The sequence below is a fragment of the Oryzias latipes genome, chromosome 16 (genome assembly GCF_053564925.1).
Source record: "Oryzias latipes strain Hd-rR chromosome 16, Olatipes_Hd-rR_3.1".
NCBI lineage: Eukaryota > Metazoa > Chordata > Actinopteri > Beloniformes > Adrianichthyidae > Oryzias > Oryzias latipes.
In genome coordinates, this window is record NC_136252.1 from 288,260 (window position 1) to 308,557 (window position 20,298).

Below are 20,298 nucleotides of genomic sequence, written 5' to 3' on the forward strand. Positions count from 1 at the left end.
TTTTATGCAACGTTGTAAGTTTAAAATTCAAAACAGTCATAGAGCCGAAAACGCTTTTTTGACATTTTTGGCACTTTTGACTGACAAAATGATTTTTTTTAGCAACAAATGCACCCAAAAGTTTAAGTTCTCATTTGATGTTCAAGAAAGTTTTATATTTTCTCATGTTGTCAGTTGAAACTTCAAACCAGTAATAGTTAGAGCCGAAAACACTTTTTTGACACTTTTGGCACTTTTGACTGACAAAATGATTTTTTTTTTAAACAAATGCACCCAAAAGTTGAAGTTCTCATTTGCAGTTCAAGAAAGTGTTATTTTATGCAACGTTGTAAGTTTAAAATTCAAAACAGTCATAGAGCCGAAAACGCTTTTTTGACATTTTTGGCACTTTTGACATAAAAAATAATTTTTTAGCAAAAAACGCACCCAAAAGTTGAAGTTCTCATTTGATGTTCAAGAAAGTGTTATTTTATGCCACATTGTAAGTTTAAAATTCAAAACAGTCATAGAGCCGAAAACGCTTTTTTGACACTTTTGGTACTTTTGACTGACAAAATGATTTTCTATTAGCAACAAATGCACCCAAAAGTTGAAGTTCTCATTTGATGTTCAAGAAAGTTTTATTTTTTCTCATGTTGTCAGTTGAAACTTCAAACCAGTAATAGTTAGAGCCGAAAACACTTTTTTGACACTTTTGGCACTTTTGACTGACAAAATGATTTTTTTTAGAAACAAATGCACCCAAAAGTCAAAGTTCTCATTTGCAGTTCAAGAAAGTGTTATTTTATGCAACGTTGTAAGTTTAAAATTCAAAACAGTCATAGAGCCGAAAATGCTTTTTTGACATTTTTGGCACTTTTGACTGACAAAATGATTTTTTAGCAAAAAACGCACCCAAAAGTCAAAGTTCTCATTTGCAGTTCAAGAAAGTGTTATTTTATGCAACGTTGTAAGTTTAAAATTCAAAACAGTCATAGAGCCGAAAACGCTTTTTTGACATTTTTGGCACTTTTGACTGACAAAATGATTTTTTAGCAAAAAACGCACCCAAAAGTTGAAGTTCTCATTTGATGTTCAAGAAATTGTTATTTTATGCCACATTGTAAGTTTAAAATTCAAAACAGTCATAGAGCCGAAAACGCTTTTTTGACACTTTTGGTACTTTTGACTGACAAAATGATTTTTTTTAGCAACAAATGCACCCAAAAGTTGAAGTTCTCATTTGATGTTCAAGAAAGTTTTATTTTTTCTCATGTTGTCAGTTGAAATTTCAAACCAGTAATAGTTAGAGCCGAAAACGCTTTTTTGACACTTTTGGTACTTTTGACTGACAAAATGATTTTTTTTAGCAACAAATGCACCCAAAAGTTGAAGTTCTCATTTGATGTTCAAGAAAGTTTTATTTTTTCTCATGTTGTCAGTTGAAACTTCAAACCAGTAATAGTTAGAGCCGAAAACACTTTTTTGACACTTTTGGCACTTTTGACTGACAAAATGATTTTTTTTAGAAACAAATGCACCCAAAAGTCAAAGTTCTCATTTGCAGTTCAAGAAAGTGTTATTTTATGCAACGTTGTAAGTTTAAAATTCAAAACAGTCATAGAGCCGAAAATGCTTTTTTGACATTTTTGGCACTTTTGACTGACAAAATGATTTTTTAGCAAAAAACGCACCCAAAAGTCAAAGTTCTCATTTGCAATTCAAGAAAGTGTTATTTTATGCAACGTTGTAAGTTTAAAATTCAAAACAGTCATAGAGCCGAAAACGCTTTTTTGACATTTTTGGCACTTTTGACTGACAAAATGATTTTTTTTAGCAAAAAATGCACCCAAAAGTTGAAGTTCTCATTTGATGTTCAAGAAAGTTTTATTTTTTCTCATGTTGTCAGTTGAAACTTCAAACCAGTAATAGTTAGAGCCGAAAACACTTTTTTGACACTTTTGGCACTTTTGACTGACAAAATGATTTTTTTTAGAAACAAATGCACCCAAAAGTTGAAGTTCTCATTTGATGTTCAAGAAAGTTTTATTTTTTCTCATGTTGTCAGTTGAAACTTCAAACCAGTAATAGTTAGAGCCGAAAACACTTTTTTGACACTTTTGGCACTTTTGACTGACAAAATGATTTTGTTTAGAAACAAATGCACCCAAAAGTTGAAGTTCTCATTTGCAGTTCAAGAAAGTGTTATTTTATGCAACGTTGTAAGTTTAAAATTCAAAACAGTCATAGAGCCGAAAACGCTTTTTTGACATTTTTGGCACTTTTGACTGACAAAATGATTTTTTTTAGCAACAAATGCACCCAAAAGTTTAAGTTCTCATTTGATGTTCAAGAAAGTTTTATATTTTCTCATGTTGTCAGTTGAAACTTCAAACCAGTAATAGTTAGAGCCGAAAACACTTTTTTGACACTTTTGGCACTTTTGACTGACAAAATGATTTTTTTTAGAAACAAATGCACCCAAAAGTCAAAGTTCTCATTTGCAGTTCAAGAAAAAATTATTTTATGCAACGTTGTAAGTTTAAAATTCAAAACAGTCATAGAGCCGAAAACGCTTTTTTCGACATTTTTGGCACTTTTGACTGACAAAATGATTTTTTAGCAAAAAACGCACCCAAAAGTCAAAGTTCTCATTTGCAGTTCAAGAAAGTGTTATTTTATGCAACATTGTAAGTTTAAAATTCAAAACAGTCATAGAGCCGAAAACGCTTTTTTGACATTTTTGGCACTTTTGACTGACAAAATGATTTTTTAGCAAAAAACGCACCCAAAAGTTGAAGTTCTCATTTGATGTTCAAGAAATTGTTATTTTATGCCACATTGTAAGTTTAAAATTCAAAACAATCATAGAGCCGAAAACGCTTTTTTGACACTTTTGGCACTTTTGACTGACAAAATGATTTTTTTTAGAAACAAATGCACCCAAAAGTTGAAGTTCTCATTTGATATTCAAGAAAGTTTTATTTTTTCTCATGTTGTCAGTTGAAACTTCAAACCAGTAATAGTTAGAGCCGAAAACACTTTTTTGACACTTTTGGCACTTTTGACTGACAAAATGTTTTTTTTTAGAAACAAATGCACCCAAAAGTTGAAGTTCTCATTTGCAGTTCAAGAAAGTGTTATTTTATGCAACGTTGTAAGTTTAAAATTCAAAACAGTCATAGAGCCGAAAACGCTTTTTTGACATTTTTGGCACTTTTGACTGACAAAATGATTTTTTAGCAAAAAACGCACCCAAAAGTTGAAGGTCTCATTTGATGTTCAAGAAAGTGTTATTTTATGCCACATTGTAAGTTTAAAATTCAAAACAGTCATAGAGCCGAAAACTCTTTTTTGAGACTTTTGGCACTTTTGACTGACAAAATGATTTTTTTTAGCAACAAATGCACCCAAAAGTTGAAGTTCTCATTTGATGTTCAAGAAAGTTTTATTTTTTCTCATGTTGTCAGTTGAAACTTCAAACCAGTAATAGTTAGAGCCGAAAACACTTTTTTGACACTTTTGGCACTTTTGACTGACAAAATGATTTTTTTTAGAAACAAATGCACCCAAAAGTCAAAGTTCTCATTTGCAGTTCAAGAAAGTGTTATTTTATGCAACGTTGTAAGTTTAAAATTCAAAACAGTCATAGAGCCGAAAATGCTTTTTTGACATTTTTGGCACTTTTGACTGACAAAATGATTTTTTAGCAAAAAACGCACCCAAAAGTCAAAGTTCTCATTTGCAGTTCAAGAAAGTGTTATTTTATGCAACGTTGTAAGTTTAAAATTCAAAACAGTCATAGAGCCGAAAACGCTTTTTTGACATTTTTGGCACTTTTGACTGACAAAATGATTTTTTTTAGCAAAAAATGCACCCAAAAGTTGAAGTTCTCATTTGATGTTCAAGAAAGTTTTATTTTTTCTCATGTTGTCAGTTGAAACTTCAAACCAGTAATAGTTAGAGCCGAAAACACTTTTTTGACACTTTTGGCACTTTTGACTGACAAAATGATTTTTTTTAGAAACAAATGCACCCAAAAGTTGAAGTTCTCATTTGATGTTCAAGAAAGTTTTATTTTTTCTCATGTTGTCAGTTGAAACTTCAAACCAGTAATAGTTAGAGCCGAAAACACTTTTTTGACACTTTTGGCACTTTTGACTGACAAAATGATTTTTTTTAGAAACAAATGCACCCAAAAGTTGAAGTTCTCATTTGATGTTCAAGAAAGTGTTATTTTATGCCACATTGTAAGTTTAAAATTCAAAACAGTCATAGAGCCGAAAACGCTTTTTTGACACTTTTGGCACTTTTGACTGACAAAATGATTTTTTAGAAAAAAACGCACCCAAAAGTTGAAGTTCTCATTTGATGTTCAAGAAATTGTTATTTTATGCCACATTGTAAGTTTAAAATTCAAATCAGTCATAGAGCCAAAAACGCTTTTTTGACACTTTTGACTGACAAAATGATTTTGTTTAGAAACAAATGCACCCAAAAGTTGAAGTTCTCATTTGCAGTTCAAGAAAGTGTTATTTTATGCAACGTTGTAAGTTTAAGATTCAAAACATTCATAGAGCCGAAAACGCTTTTTTGACATTTTTGGCACTTTTGACTGACAAAATGATTTTTTTTAGCAACAAATGCACCCAAAAGTTTAAGTTCTCATTTGATGTTCAAGAAAGTTTTATATTTTCTCATGTTGTCAGTTGAAACTTCAAACCAGTAATAGTTAGAGCCGAAAACACTTTTTTGACACTTTTGGCACTTTTGACTGACAAAATGATTTTTTTTAGAAACAAATGCACCCAAAAGTCAAAGTTCTCATTTGCAGTTCAAGAAAAAATTATTTTATGCAACGTTGTAAGTTTAAAATTCAAAACAGTCATAGAGCCGAAAACGCTTTTTTCGACATTTTTGGCACTTTTGACTGACAAAATGATTTTTTAGCAAAAAACGCACCCAAAAGTCAAAGTTCTCATTTGCAGTTCAAGAAAGTGTTATTTTATGCAACGTTGTAAGTTTAAAATTCAAAACAGTCATAGAGCCGAAAACGCTTTTTTGACATTTTTGGCACTTTTGACTGACAAAATGATTTTTTAGCAAAAAACGCACCCAAAAGTTGAAGTTCTCATTTGATGTTCAAGAAATTGTTATTTTATGCCACATTGTAAGTTTAAAATTCAAAACAATCATAGAGCCGAAAACGCTTTTTTGACACTTTTGGCACTTTTGACTGACAAAATGATTTTTTTTAGAAACAAATGCACCCAAAAGTTGAAGTTCTCATTTGATATTCAAGAAAGTTTTATTTTTTCTCATGTTGTCAGTTGAAACTTCAAACCAGTAATAGTTAGAGCCGAAAACACTTTTTTGACACTTTTGGCACTTTTGACTGACAAAATGTTTTTTTTTTAGAAACAAATGCACCCAAAAGTTGAAGTTCTCATTTGATATTCAAGAAAGTTTTATTTTTTCTCATGTTGTCAGTTGAAACTTCAAACCAGTAATAGTTAGAGCCGAAAACACTTTTTTGACACTTTTGGCACTTTTGACTGACAAAATGATTTTTTTTAGAAACAAATGCACCCAAAAGTTGAAGTTCTCATTTGATATTCAAGAAAGTTTTATTTTTTCTCATGTTGTCAGTTGAAACTTCAAACCAGTAATAGTTAGAGCCGAAAACACTTTTTTGACACTTTTGGCACTTTTGACTGACAAAATGATTTTTTTTAGAAACAAATGCACCCAAAAGTCAAAGTTCTCATTTGCAGTTCAAGAAAAAATTATTTTATGCAACGTTGTAAGTTTAAAATTCAAAACAGTCATAGAGCCGAAAACGCTTTTTTCGACATTTTTGGCACTTTTGACTGACAAAATGATTTTTTAGCAAAAAACGCACCCAAAAGTCAAAGTTCTCATTTGCAGTTCAAGAAAGTGTTATTTTATGCAACGTTGTAAGTTTAAAATTCAAAACAGTCATAGAGCCGAAAACGCTTTTTTGACATTTTTGGCACTTTTGACTGACAAAATGATTTTTTAGCAAAAAACGCACCCAAAAGTTGAAGTTCTCATTTGATGTTCAAGAAATTGTTATTTTATGCAACGTTGTAAGTTTAAAATTCAAATCAGTCATAGAGCCAAAAACGCTTTTTTGACACTTTTGACTGACAAAATGATTTTGTTTAGAAACAAATGCACCCAAAAGTTGAAGTTCTCATTTGCAGTTCAAGAAAGTGTTATTTTATGCAACGTTGTAAGTTTAAAATTCAAAACAGTCATAGAGCCGAAAACGCTTTTTTGACATTTTTGGCACTTTTGACTGACAAAATGATTTTTTTTAGCAACAAATGCACCCAAAAGTTTAAGTTCTCATTTGATGTTCAAGAAAGTTTTATATTTTCTCATGTTGTCAGTTGAAACTTCAAACCAGTAATAGTTAGAGCCGAAAACACTTTTTTGACACTTTTGGCACTTTTGACTGACAAAATGATTTTTTTTAGAAACAAATGCACCCAAAAGTCAAAGTTCTCATTTGCAGTTCAAGAAAAAATTATTTTATGCAACGTTGTAAGTTTAAAATTCAAAACAGTCATAGAGCCGAAAACGCTTTTTTCGACATTTTTGGCACTTTTGACTGACAAAATGATTTTTTAGCAAAAAACGCACCCAAAAGTCAAAGTTCTCATTTGCAGTTCAAGAAAGTGTTATTTTATGCAACGTTGTAAGTTTAAAATTCAAAACAGTCATAGAGCCGAAAACGCTTTTTTGACATTTTTGGCACTTTTGACTGACAAAATGATTTTTTAGCAAAAAACGCACCCAAAAGTTGAAGTTCTCATTTGATGTTCAAGAAATTGTTATTTTATGCCACATTGTAAGTTTAAAATTCAAAACAATCATAGAGCCGAAAACGCTTTTTTGACACTTTTGGCACTTTTGACTGACAAAATGATTTTTTTTAGAAACAAATGCACCCAAAAGTTGAAGTTCTCATTTGATATTCAAGAAAGTTTTATTTTTTCTCATGTTGTCAGTTGAAACTTCAAACCAGTAATAGTTAGAGCCGAAAACACTTTTTTGACACTTTTGGCACTTTTGACTGACAAAATGTTTTTTTTTAGAAACAAATGCACCCAAAAGTTGAAGTTCTCATTTGCAGTTCAAGAAAGTGTTATTTTATGCAACGTTGTAAGTTTAAAATTCAAAACAGTCATAGAGCCGAAAACGCTTTTTTGACATTTTTGGCACTTTTGACTGACAAAATGATTTTTTAGCAAAAAACGCACCCAAAAGTTGAAGGTCTCATTTGATGTTCAAGAAAGTGTTATTTTATGCCACATTGTAAGTTTAAAATTCAAAACAGTCATAGAGCCGAAAACTCTTTTTTGAGACTTTTGGCACTTTTGACTGACAAAATGATTTTTTTTAGCAACAAATGCACCCAAAAGTTGAAGTTCTCATTTGATGTTCAAGAAAGTTTTATTTTTTCTCATGTTGTCAGTTGAAACTTCAAACCAGTAATAGTTAGAGCCGAAAACACTTTTTTGACACTTTTGGCACTTTTGACTGACAAAATGATTTTTTTTAGAAACAAATGCACCCAAAAGTTGAAGTTCTCATTTGATATTCAAGAAAGTTTTATTTTTTCTCATGTTGTCAGTTGAAACTTCAAACCAGTAATAGTTAGAGCCGAAAACACTTTTTTGACACTTTTGGCACTTTTGACTGACAAAATGTTTTTTTTTAGAAACAAATGCACCCAAAAGTTGAAGTTCTCATTTGCAGTTCAAGAAAGTGTTATTTTATGCAACGTTGTAAGTTTAAAATTCAAAACAGTCATAGAGCCGAAAACGCTTTTTTGACATTTTTGGCACTTTTGACTGACAAAATGATTTTTTAGCAAAAAACGCACCCAAAAGTTGAGGTTCTCATTTGATGTTCAAGAAAGTGTTATTTTATGCCACATTGTAAGTTTAAAATTCAAAACAGTCATAGAGCCGAAAACTCTTTTTTGAGACTTTTGGCACTTTTGACTGACAAAATGATTTTTTTTAGCAACAAATGCACCCAAAAGTTGAAGTTCTCATTTGATGTTCAAAAAAGTTTTATTTTTTCTCATGTTGTCAGTTGAAACTTCAAACCAGTAATAGTTAGAGCCGAAAACACTTTTTTGACACTTTTGGCACTTTTGACTGACAAAATGATTTTTTTTAGAAACAAATGCACCCAAAAGTTGAAGTTCTCATTTGATGTTCAAGAAAGTTTTATTTTTTCTCATGTTGTCAGTTGAAACTTCAAACCAGTAATAGTTAGAGCCGAAAACACTTTTTTGACACTTTTGGCACTTTTGACTGACAAAATGATTTTTTTTAGAAACAAATGCACCCAAAAGTCAAAGTTCTCATTTGCAGTTCAAGAAAAAATTATTTTATGCAACGTTGTAAGTTTAAAATTCAAAACAGTCATAGAGCCGAAAACGCTTTTTTGACATTTTTGGCACTTTTGACTGACAAAATGATTTTTTAGCAAAAAACGCACCCAAAAGTTGAAGTTCTCATTTGATGTTCAAGAAATTGTTATTTTATGCCACATTGTAAGTTTAAAATTCAAATCAGTCATAGAGCCAAAAACGCTTTTTTGACACTTTTGACTGACAAAATGATTTTGTTTAGAAACAAATGCACCCAAAAGTTGAAGTTCTCATTTGCAGTTCAAGAAAGTGTTATTTTATGCAACGTTGTAAGTTTAAAATTCAAAACAGTCATAGAGCCGAAAACGCTTTTTTGACATTTTTGGCACTTTTGACTGACAAAATGATTTTTTTTAGCAACAAATGCACCCAAAAGTTTAAGTTCTCATTTGATGTTCAAGAAAGTTTTATATTTTCTCATGTTGTCAGTTGAAACTTCAAACCAGTAATAGTTAGAGCCGAAAACACTTTTTTGACACTTTTGGCACTTTTGACTGACAAAATGATTTTTTTTAGAAACAAATGCACCCAAAAGTTGAAGTTCTCATTTGATATTCAAGAAAGTTTTATTTTTTCTCATGTTGTCAGTTGAAACTTCAAACCAGTAATAGTTAGAGCCGAAAACACTTTTTTGACACTTTTGGCACTTTTGACTGACAAAATGTTTTTTTTTAGAAACAAATGCACCCAAAAGTTGAAGTTCTCATTTGCAGTTCAAGAAAGTGTTATTTTATGCAACGTTGTAAGTTTAAAATTCAAAACAGTCATAGAGCCGAAAACGCTTTTTTGACATTTTTGGCACTTTTGACTGACAAAATGATTTTTTAGCAAAAAACGCACCCAAAAGTTGAGGTTCTCATTTGATGTTCAAGAAAGTGTTATTTTATGCCACATTGTAAGTTTAAAATTCAAAACAGTCATAGAGCCGAAAACTCTTTTTTGAGACTTTTGGCACTTTTGACTGACAAAATGATTTTTTTTAGCAACAAATGCACCCAAAAGTTGAAGTTCTCATTTGATGTTCAAGAAAGTTTTATTTTTTCTCATGTTGTCAGTTGAAACTTCAAACCAGTAATAGTTAGAGCCGAAAACACTTTTTTGACACTTTTGGCACTTTTGACTGACAAAATGATTTTTTTTAGCAACAAATGCACCCAAAAGTTAAAGTTCTCATTTGATGTTCAAGAAAGTTTTATTTTTTCTCATGTTGTCAGTTGAAACTTCAAACCAGTAATAGTTAGAGCCGAAAACACTTTTTTGACACTTTTGGCACTTTTGACTGACAAAATGATTTTTTTTAGAAACAAATGCACCCAAAAGTTGAAGTTCTCATTTGATGTTCAAGAAAGTTTTATTTTTTCTCATGTTGTCAGTTGAAACTTCAAACCAGTAAAAGTTAGAGCCGAAAACACTTTTTTGACACTTTTGGCACTTTTGACTGACAAAATGATTTTTTTTAGAAACAAATGCACCCAAAAGTTGAAGTTCTCATTTGATGTTCAAGAAAGTTTTATTTTTTCTCATGTCGTCAGTTGAAACTTCAAACCAGTAATAGTTAGAGCCGAAAACACTTTTTTGACACTTTTGACTGACAAAATGATTTTTTTTAGAAACAAATGCACCCAAAAGTTGAAGTTCTCATTTGCAGTTCAAGAAAGTGTTATTTTTTGCAACGTTGTAAGTTTAAAATTCAAAACAATCATAGAGCCGAAAACGCTTTTTTGACATTTTTGGCACTTTTACTGACAAAATGATTTTTAGCAAAAAACGCACCCAAAAGTTGAAGTTCTCATTTGATGTTCAAGAAATTGTTATTTTATGCCACATTGTAAGTTTAAAATTCAAATCAGTCATAGAGCCAAAAACGCTTTTTTGACACTTTTGACTGACAAAATGATTTTGTTTAGAAACAAATGCACCCAAAAGTTGAAGTTCTCATTTGCAGTTCAAGAAAGTGTTATTTTAGGCAACGTTGTAAGTTTAAAATTCAAAACAGTCATAGAGCCGAAAACGCTTTTTTGACATTTTTGGCACTTTAGACTGACAAAATGATTTTTTTTAGCAACAAATGCACCCAAAAGTTTAAGTTCTCATTTGATGTTCAAGAAAGTTTTATATTTTCTCATGTTGTCAGTTGAAACTTCAAACCAGTAATAGTTAGAGCCGAAAACACTTTTTTGACACTTTTGGCACTTTTGACTGACAAAATGATTTTTTTTAGAAACAAATGCACCCAAAAGTTGAAGTTCTCATTTGATGTTCAAGAAAGTTTTATTTTTTCTCATGTCGTCAGTTGAAACTTCAAACCAGTAATAGTTAGAGCCGAAAACACTTTTTTGACACTTTTGACTGACAAAATGATTTTTTTTAGAAACAAATGCACCCAAAAGTTGAAGTTCTCATTTGCAGTTCAAGAAAGTGTTATTTTTTGCAACGTTGTAAGTTTAAAATTCAAAACAATCATAGAGCCGAAAACGCTTTTTTGACATTTTTGGCACTTTTACTGACAAAATGATTTTTAGCAAAAAACGCACCCAAATGTTGAAGTTCTCATTTGATGTTCAAGAAATTGTTATTTTATGCCACATTGTAAGTTTAAAATTCAAATCAGTCATAGAGCCAAAAACGCTTTTTTGACACTTTTGACTGACAAAATGATTTTGTTTAGAAACAAATGCACCCAAAAGTTGAAGTTCTCATTTGCAGTTCAAGAAAGTGTTATTTTAGGCAACGTTGTAAGTTTAAAATTCAAAACAGTCATAGAGCCGAAAACGCTTTTTTGACATTTTTGGCACTTTAGACTGACAAAATGATTTTTTTTAGCAACAAATGCACCCAAAAGTTTAAGTTCTCATTTGATGTTCAAGAAAGTTTTATATTTTCTCATGTTGTCAGTTGAAACTTCAAACCAGTAATAGTTAGAGCCGAAAACACTTTTTTGACACTTTTGGCACTTTTGACTGACAAAATGATTTTTTTTTTAAACAAATGCACCCAAAAGTTGAAGTTCTCATTTGCAGTTCAAGAAAGTGTTATTTTATGCAACGTTGTAAGTTTAAAATTCAAAACAGTCATAGAGCCGAAAACGCTTTTTTGACATTTTTGGCACTTTTGACATAAAAAATAATTTTTTAGCAAAAAACGCACCCAAAAGTTGAAGTTCTCATTTGATGTTCAAGAAAGTGTTATTTTATGCCACATTGTAAGTTTAAAATTCAAAACAGTCATAGAGCCGAAAACGCTTTTTTGACACTTTTGGTACTTTTGACTGACAAAATGATTTTCTATTAGCAACAAATGCACCCAAAAGTTGAAGTTCTCATTTGATGTTCAAGAAATTGTTATTTTTTCTCATGTTGTCAGTTGAAACTTCAAACCAGTAATAGTTAGAGCCGAAAACACTTTTTTGACACTTTTGGCACTTTTGACTGACAAAATGATTTTTTTTAGAAACAAATGCACCCAAAAGTCAAAGTTCTCATTTGCAGTTCAAGAAAGTGTTATTTTATGCAACGTTGTAAGTTTAAAATTCAAAACAGTCATAGAGCCGAAAATGCTTTTTTGACATTTTTGGCACTTTTGACTGACAAAATGATTTTTTAGCAAAAAACGCACCCAAAAGTCAAAGTTCTCATTTGCAGTTCAAGAAAGTGTTATTTTATGCAACGTTGTAAGTTTAAAATTCAAAACAGTCATAGAGCCGAAAACGCTTTTTTGACATTTTTGGCACTTTTGACTGACAAAATGATTTTTTAGCAAAAAACGCACCCAAAAGTTGAAGTTCTCATTTGATGTTCAAGAAATTGTTATTTTATGCCACATTGTAAGTTTAAAATTCAAAACAGTCATAGAGCCGAAAACGCTTTTTTGACACTTTTGGTACTTTTGACTGACAAAATGATTTTTTTTAGCAACAAATGCACCCAAAAGTTGAAGTTCTCATTTGATGTTCAAGAAAGTTTTATTTTTTCTCATGTTGTCAGTTGAAATTTCAAACCAGTAATAGTTAGAGCCGAAAACGCTTTTTTGACACTTTCAGTACTTTTGACTGACAAAATGATTTTTTTTAGCAACAAATGCACCCAAAAGTTGAAGTTCTCATTTGATGTTCAAGAAAGTTTTATTTTTTCTCATGTTGTCAGTTGAAACTTCAAACCAGTAATAGTTAGAGCCGAAAACACTTTTTTGACACTTTTGGCACTTTTGACTGACAAAATGATTTTTTTTAGAAACAAATGCACCCAAAAGTTGAAGTTCTCATTTGCAGTTCAAGAAAGTGTTATTTTATGCAACGTTGTAAGTTTAAAATTCAAAACAGTCATAGAGCCGAAAACGCTTTTTTGACATTTTTGGCACTTTTGACTGACAATATGATTTTTTAGCAAAAAACGCACCCAAAAGTTGAAGTTCTCATTTGATGTTCAAGAAAGTGTTATTTTATGCCACATTGTAAGTTTAAAATTCAAAACAGTCATAGAGCCGAAAACGCTTTTTTGACACTTTTGGCACTTTTGACTGACAAAATGATTTTTTAGCAAAAAACGCACCCAAAAGTTGAAGTTCTCATTTGATGTTCAAGAAATTGTTATTTTATGGCACATTGTAAGTTTAAAATTCAAAACAGTCATAGAGCCAAAAACGCTTTTTTGACTCTTTTGGTACTTTTGACTGACAAAATGATTTTTTTTAGCAACAAATGCACCCAAAAGTTGAAGTTCTCATTTGATGTTCAAGAAAGTTTTATTTTTTCTCATGTCGTCAGTTGAAACTTCAAACCAGTAATAGTTAGAGCCGAAAACACTTTTTTGACACTTTTGACTGACAAAATGATTTTTTTTAGAAACAAATGCACCCAAAAGTTGAAGTTCTCATTTGCAGTTCAAGAAAGTGTTATTTTTTGCAACGTTGTAAGTTTAAAATTCAAAACAATCATAGAGCCGAAAACGCTTTTTTGACATTTTTGGCACTTTTACTGACAAAATGATTTTTAGCAAAAAACGCACCCAAAAGTTGAAGTTCTCATTTGATGTTCAAGAAATTGTTATTTTATGCCACATTGTAAGTTTAAAATTCAAATCAGTCATAGAGCCAAAAACGCTTTTTTGACACTTTTGACTGACAAAATGATTTTGTTTAGAAACAAATGCACCCAAAAGTTGAAGTTCTCTTTTGCAGTTCAAGAAAGTGTTATTTTAGGCAACGTTGTAAGTTTAAAATTCAAAACAGTCATAGAGCCGAAAACGCTTTTTTGACATTTTTGGCACTTTAGACTGACAAAATGATTTTTTTTAGCAACAAATGCACCCAAAAGTTTAAGTTCTCATTTGATGTTCAAGAAAGTTTTATATTTTCTCATGTTGTCAGTTGAAACTTCAAACCAGTAATAGTTAGAGCCGAAAACACTTTTTTGACACTTTTGGCACTTTTGACTGACAAAATGATTTTTTTTAGAAACAAATGCACCCAAAAGTTGAAGTTCTCATTTGATGTTCAAGAAAGTTTTATTTTTTCTCATGTCGTCAGTTGAAACTTCAAACCAGTAATAGTTAGAGCCGAAAACACTTTTTTGACACTTTTGACTGACAAAATGATTTTTTTTAGAAACAAATGCACCCAAAAGTTGAAGTTCTCATTTGCAGTTCAAGAAAGTGTTATTTTTTGCAACGTTGTAAGTTTAAAATTCAAAACAATCATAGAGCCGAAAACGCTTTTTTGACATTTTTGGCACTTTTACTGACAAAATGATTTTTAGCAAAAAACGCACCCAAATGTTGAAGTTCTCATTTGATGTTCAAGAAATTGTTATTTTATGCCACATTGTAAGTTTAAAATTCAAATCAGTCATAGAGCCAAAAACGCTTTTTTGACACTTTTGACTGACAAAATGATTTTGTTTAGAAACAAATGCACCCAAAAGTTGAAGTTCTCATTTGCAGTTCAAGAAAGTGTTATTTTAGGCAACGTTGTAAGTTTAAAATTCAAAACAGTCATAGAGCCGAAAACGCTTTTTTGACATTTTTGGCACTTTAGACTGACAAAATGATTTTTTTTAGCAACAAATGCACCCAAAAGTTTAAGTTCTCATTTGATGTTCAAGAAAGTTTTATATTTTCTCATGTTGTCAGTTGAAACTTCAAACCAGTAATAGTTAGAGCCGAAAACACTTTTTTGACACTTTTGGCACTTTTGACTGACAAAATGATTTTTTTTTTAAACAAATGCACCCAAAAGTTGAAGTTCTCATTTGCAGTTCAAGAAAGTGTTATTTTATGCAACGTTGTAAGTTTAAAATTCAAAACAGTCATAGAGCCGAAAACGCTTTTTTGACATTTTTGGCACTTTTGACATAAAAAATAATTTTTTAGCAAAAAACGCACCCAAAGTTGAAGTTCTCATTTGATGTTCAAGAAAGTGTTATTTTATGCCACATTGTAAGTTTAAAATTCAAAACAGTCATAGAGCCGAAAACGCTTTTTTGACACTTTTGGTACTTTTGACTGACAAAATGATTTTCTATTAGCAACAAATGCACCCAAAAGTTGAAGTTCTCATTTGATGTTCAAGAAATTGTTATTTTTTCTCATGTTGTCAGTTGAAACTTCAAACCAGTAATAGTTAGAGCCGAAAACACTTTTTTGACACTTTTGGCACTTTTGACTGACAAAATGATTTTTTTTAGAAACAAATGCACCCAAAAGTCAAAGTTCTCATTTGCAGTTCAAGAAAGTGTTATTTTATGCAACGTTGTAAGTTTAAAATTCAAAACAGTCATAGAGCCGAAAATGCTTTTTTGACATTTTTGGCACTTTTGACTGACAAAATGATTTTTTAGCAAAAAACGCACCCAAAAGTCAAAGTTCTCATTTGCAGTTCAAGAAAGTGTTATTTTATGCAACGTTGTAAGTTTAAAATTCAAAACAGTCATAGAGCCGAAAACGCTTTTTTGACATTTTTGGCACTTTTGACTGACAAAATGATTTTTTAGCAAAAAACGCACCCAAAAGTTGAAGTTCTCATTTGATGTTCAAGAAATTGTTATTTTATGCCACATTGTAAGTTTAAAATTCAAAACAGTCATAGAGCCGAAAACGCTTTTTTGACACTTTTGGTACTTTTGACTGACAAAATGATTTTTTTTTAGCAACAAATGCACCCAAAAGTTGAAGTTCTCATTTGATGTTCAAGAAAGTTTTATTTTTTCTCATGTTGTCAGTTGAAATTTCAAACCAGTAATAGTTAGAGCCGAAAACGCTTTTTTGACACTTTCAGTACTTTTGACTGACAAAATGATTTTTTTTAGCAACAAATGCACCCAAAAGTTGAAGTTCTCATTTGATGTTCAAGAAAGTTTTATTTTTTCTCATGTTGTCAGTTGAAACTTCAAACCAGTAATAGTTAGAGCCGAAAACACTTTTTTGACACTTTTGGCACTTTTGACTGACAAAATGATTTTTTTTAGAAACAAATGCACCCAAAAGTTGAAGTTCTCATTTGCAGTTCAAGAAAGTGTTATTTTATGCAACGTTGTAAGTTTAAAATTCAAAACAGTCATAGAGCCGAAAACGCTTTTTTGACATTTTTGGCACTTTTGACTGACAATATGATTTTTTAGCAAAAAACGCACCCAAAAGTTGAAGTTCTCATTTGATGTTCAAGAAAGTGTTATTTTATGCCACATTGTAAGTTTAAAATTCAAAACAGTCATAGAGCCGAAAACGCTTTTTTGACACTTTTGGCACTTTTGACTGACAAAATGATTTTTTAGCAAAAAACGCACCCAAAAGTTGAAGTTCTCATTTGATGTTCAAGAAATTGTTATTTTATGGCACATTGTAAGTTTAAAATTCAAAACAGTCATAGAGCCAAAAACGCTTTTTTGACTCTTTTGGTACTTTTGACTGACAAAATGATTTTTTTTAGCAACAAATGCACCCAAAAGTTGAAGTTCTCATTTGATGTTCAAGAAAGTTTTATTTTTTCTCATGTCGTCAGTTGAAACTTCAAACCAGTAATAGTTAGAGCCGAAAACACTTTTTTGACACTTTTGACTGACAAAATGATTTTTTTTAGAAACAAATGCACCCAAAAGTTGAAGTTCTCATTTGCAGTTCAAGAAAGTGTTATTTTTTGCAACGTTGTAAGTTTAAAATTCAAAACAATCATAGAGCCGAAAACGCTTTTTTGACATTTTTGGCACTTTTACTGACAAAATGATTTTTAGCAAAAAACGCACCCAAAAGTTGAAGTTCTCATTTGATGTTCAAGAAATTGTTATTTTATGCCACATTGTAAGTTTAAAATTCAAATCAGTCATAGAGCCAAAAACGCTTTTTTGACACTTTTGACTGACAAAATGATTTTGTTTAGAAACAAATGCACCCAAAAGTTGAAGTTCTCATTTGCAGTTCAAGAAAGTGTTATTTTATGCAACGTTGTAAGTTTAAAATTCAAAACAGTCATAGAGCCGAAAACGCTTTTTTGACATTTTTGGCACTTTTGACTGACAAAATGATTTTTTTTAGCAACAAATGCACCCAAAAGTTTAAGTTCTCATTTGATGTTCAAGAAAGTTTTATATTTTCTCATGTTGTCAGTTGAAACTTCAAACCAGTAATAGTTAGAGCCGAAAACACTTTTTTGACACTTTTGGCACTTTTGACTGACAAAATGATTTTTTTTTTAAACAAATGCACCCAAAAGTTGAAGTTCTCATTTGCAGTTCAAGAAAGTGTTATTTTATGCAACGTTGTAAGTTTAAAATTCAAAACAGTCATAGAGCCGAAAACGCTTTTTTGACATTTTTGGCACTTTTGACATAAAAAATAATTTTTTAGCAAAAAACGCACCCAAAAGTTGAAGTTCTCATTTGATGTTCAAGAAAGTGTTATTTTATGCCACATTGTAAGTTTAAAATTCAAAACAGTCATAGAGCCGAAAACGCTTTTTTGACACTTTTGGTACTTTTGACTGACAAAATGATTTTCTATTAGCAACAAATGCACCCAAAAGTTGAAGTTCTCATTTGATGTTCAAGAAAGTTTTATTTTTTCTCATGTTGTCAGTTGAAACTTCAAACCAGTAATAGTTAGAGCCGAAAACACTTTTTTGACACTTTTGGCACTTTTGACTGACAAAATGATTTTTTTTAGAAACAAATGCACCCAAAAGTCAAAGTTCTCATTTGCAGTTCAAGAAAGTGTTATTTTATGCAACGTTGTAAGTTTAAAATTCAAAACAGTCATAGAGCCGAAAATGCTTTTTTGACATTTTTGGCACTTTTGACTGACAAAATGATTTTTTAGCAAAAAACGCACCCAAAAGTCAAAGTTCTCATTTGCAGTTCAAGAAAGTGTTATTTTATGCAACGTTGTAAGTTTAAAATTCAAAACAGTCATAGAGCCGAAAACGCTTTTTTGACATTTTTGGCACTTTTGACTGACAAAATGATTTTTTAGCAAAAAACGCACCCAAAAGTTGAAGTTCTCATTTGATGTTCAAGAAATTGTTATTTTATGCCACATTGTAAGTTTAAAATTCAAAACAGTCATAGAGCCGAAAACGCTTTTTTGACACTTTTGGTACTTTTGACTGACAAAATGATTTTTTTTAGCAACAAATGCACCCAAAAGTTGAAGTTCTCATTTGATGTTCAAGAAAGTTTTATTTTTTCTCATGTTGTCAGTTGAAACTTCAAACCAGTAATAGTTAGAGCCGAAAACACTTTTTTGACACTTTTGGCACTTTTGACTGACAAAATGATTTTTTTTAGAAACAAATGCACCCAAAAGTTGAAGTTCTCATTTGATGTTCAAGAAAGTTTTATTTTTTCTCATGTTGTCAGTTGAAACTTCAAACCAGTAATAGTTAGAGCCGAAAACACTTTTTTGACACTTTTGGCACTTTTGACTGACAAAATGATTTTTTAGAAAAAAACGCACCCAAAAGTTGAAGTTCTCATTTGATGTTCAAGAAATTGTTATTTTATGCCACATTGTAAGTTTAAAATTCAAATCAGTCATAGAGCCAAAAACGCTTTTTTGACACTTTTGACTGACAAAATGATTTTGTTTAGAAACAAATGCACCCAAAAGTTGAAGTTCTCATTTGCAGTTCAAGAAAGTGTTATTTTATGCAACGTTGTAAGTTTAAAATTCAAAACAGTCATAGAGCCGAAAACGCTTTTTTGACATTTTTGGCACTTTTGACTGACAAAATGATTTTTTTTAGCAACAAATGCACCCAAAAGTTTAAGTTCTCATTTGATGTTCAAGAAAGTTTTATATTTTCTCATGTTGTCAGTTGAAACTTCAAACCAGTAATAGTTAGAGCCGAAAACACTTTTTTGACACTTTTGGCACTTTTGACTGACAAAATGATTTTTTTTTTAAACAAATGCACCCAAAAGTTGAAGTTCTCATTTGCAGTTCAAGAAAGTGTTATTTTATGCAACGTTGTAAGTTTAAAATTCAAAACAGTCATAGAGCCGAAAACGCTTTTTTGACATTTTTGGCACTTTTGACATAAAAAATAATTTTTTAGCAAAAAACGCACCCAAAAGTTGAAGTTCTCATTTGATGTTCAAGAAAGTGTTATTTTATGCCACATTGTAAGTTTAAAATTCAAAACAGTCATAGAGCCGAAAACGCATTTTTGACACTTTTGGTACTTTTGACTGACAAAATGATTTTCTATTAGCAACAAATGCACCCAAAAGTTGAAGTTCTCATTTGATGTTCAAGAAAGTTTTATTTTTTCTCATGTTGTCAGTTGAAACTTCAAACCAGTAATAGTTAGAGCCGAAAACACTTTTTTGACACTTTTGGCACTTTTGACTGACAAAATGATTTTTTTTAAAAAACAAATGCACCCAAAAGTCAAAGTTCTCATTTGCAGTTCAAGAAAGTGTTATTTTATGCAACGTTGTAAGTTTAAAATTCAAAACAGTCATAGAGCCGAAAATGCTTTTTTGACATTTTTGGCACTTTTGACTGACAAAATGATTTTTTAGCAAAAAACGCACCCAAAAGTCAAAGTTCTCATTTGCAGTTCAAGAAAGTGTTATTTTATGCAACGTTGTAAGTTTAAAATTCAAAACAGTCATAGAGCCGAAAACGCTTTTTTGACATTTTTGGCACTTTTGACTGACAAAATGATTTTTTAGCAAAAAACGCACCCAAAAGTTGAAGTTCTCATTTGATGTTCAAGAAATTGTTATTTTATGCCACATTGTAAGTTTAAAATTCAAAACAGTCATAGAGCCGAAAACGCTTTTTTGACACTTTTGGTACTTTTGACTGACAAAATGATTTTTTTTAGCAACAAATGCACCCAAAAGTTGAAGTTCTCATTTGATGTTCAAGAAGGTTTTATTTTTTCTCATGTTGTCAGTTGAAACTTCAAACCAGTAATAGTTAGAGCCGAAAACACTTTTTTGACACTTTTGGCACTTTTGACTGACAAAATGTTTTTTTTTAGAAACAAATGCACCCAAAAGTTGAAGTTCTCATTTGCAGTTCAAGAAAGTGTTATTTTATGCAACGTTGTAAGTTTAAAATTCAAAACAGTCATAGAGCCGAAAACGCTTTTTTGACATTTTTGGCACTTTTGACTGACAAAATGATTTTTTAGCAAAAAACGCACCCAAAAGTTGAAGTTCTCATTTGATGTTCAAGAAATTGTTATTTTATGCCACATTGTAAGTTTAAAATTCAAAACAATCATAGAGCCGAAAACGCTTTTTTGACACTTTTGGCACTTTTGACTGACAAAATGATTTTTTTTAGAAACAAATGCACCCAAAAGTTGAAGTTCTCATTTGATATTCAAGAAAGTTTTATTTTTTCTCA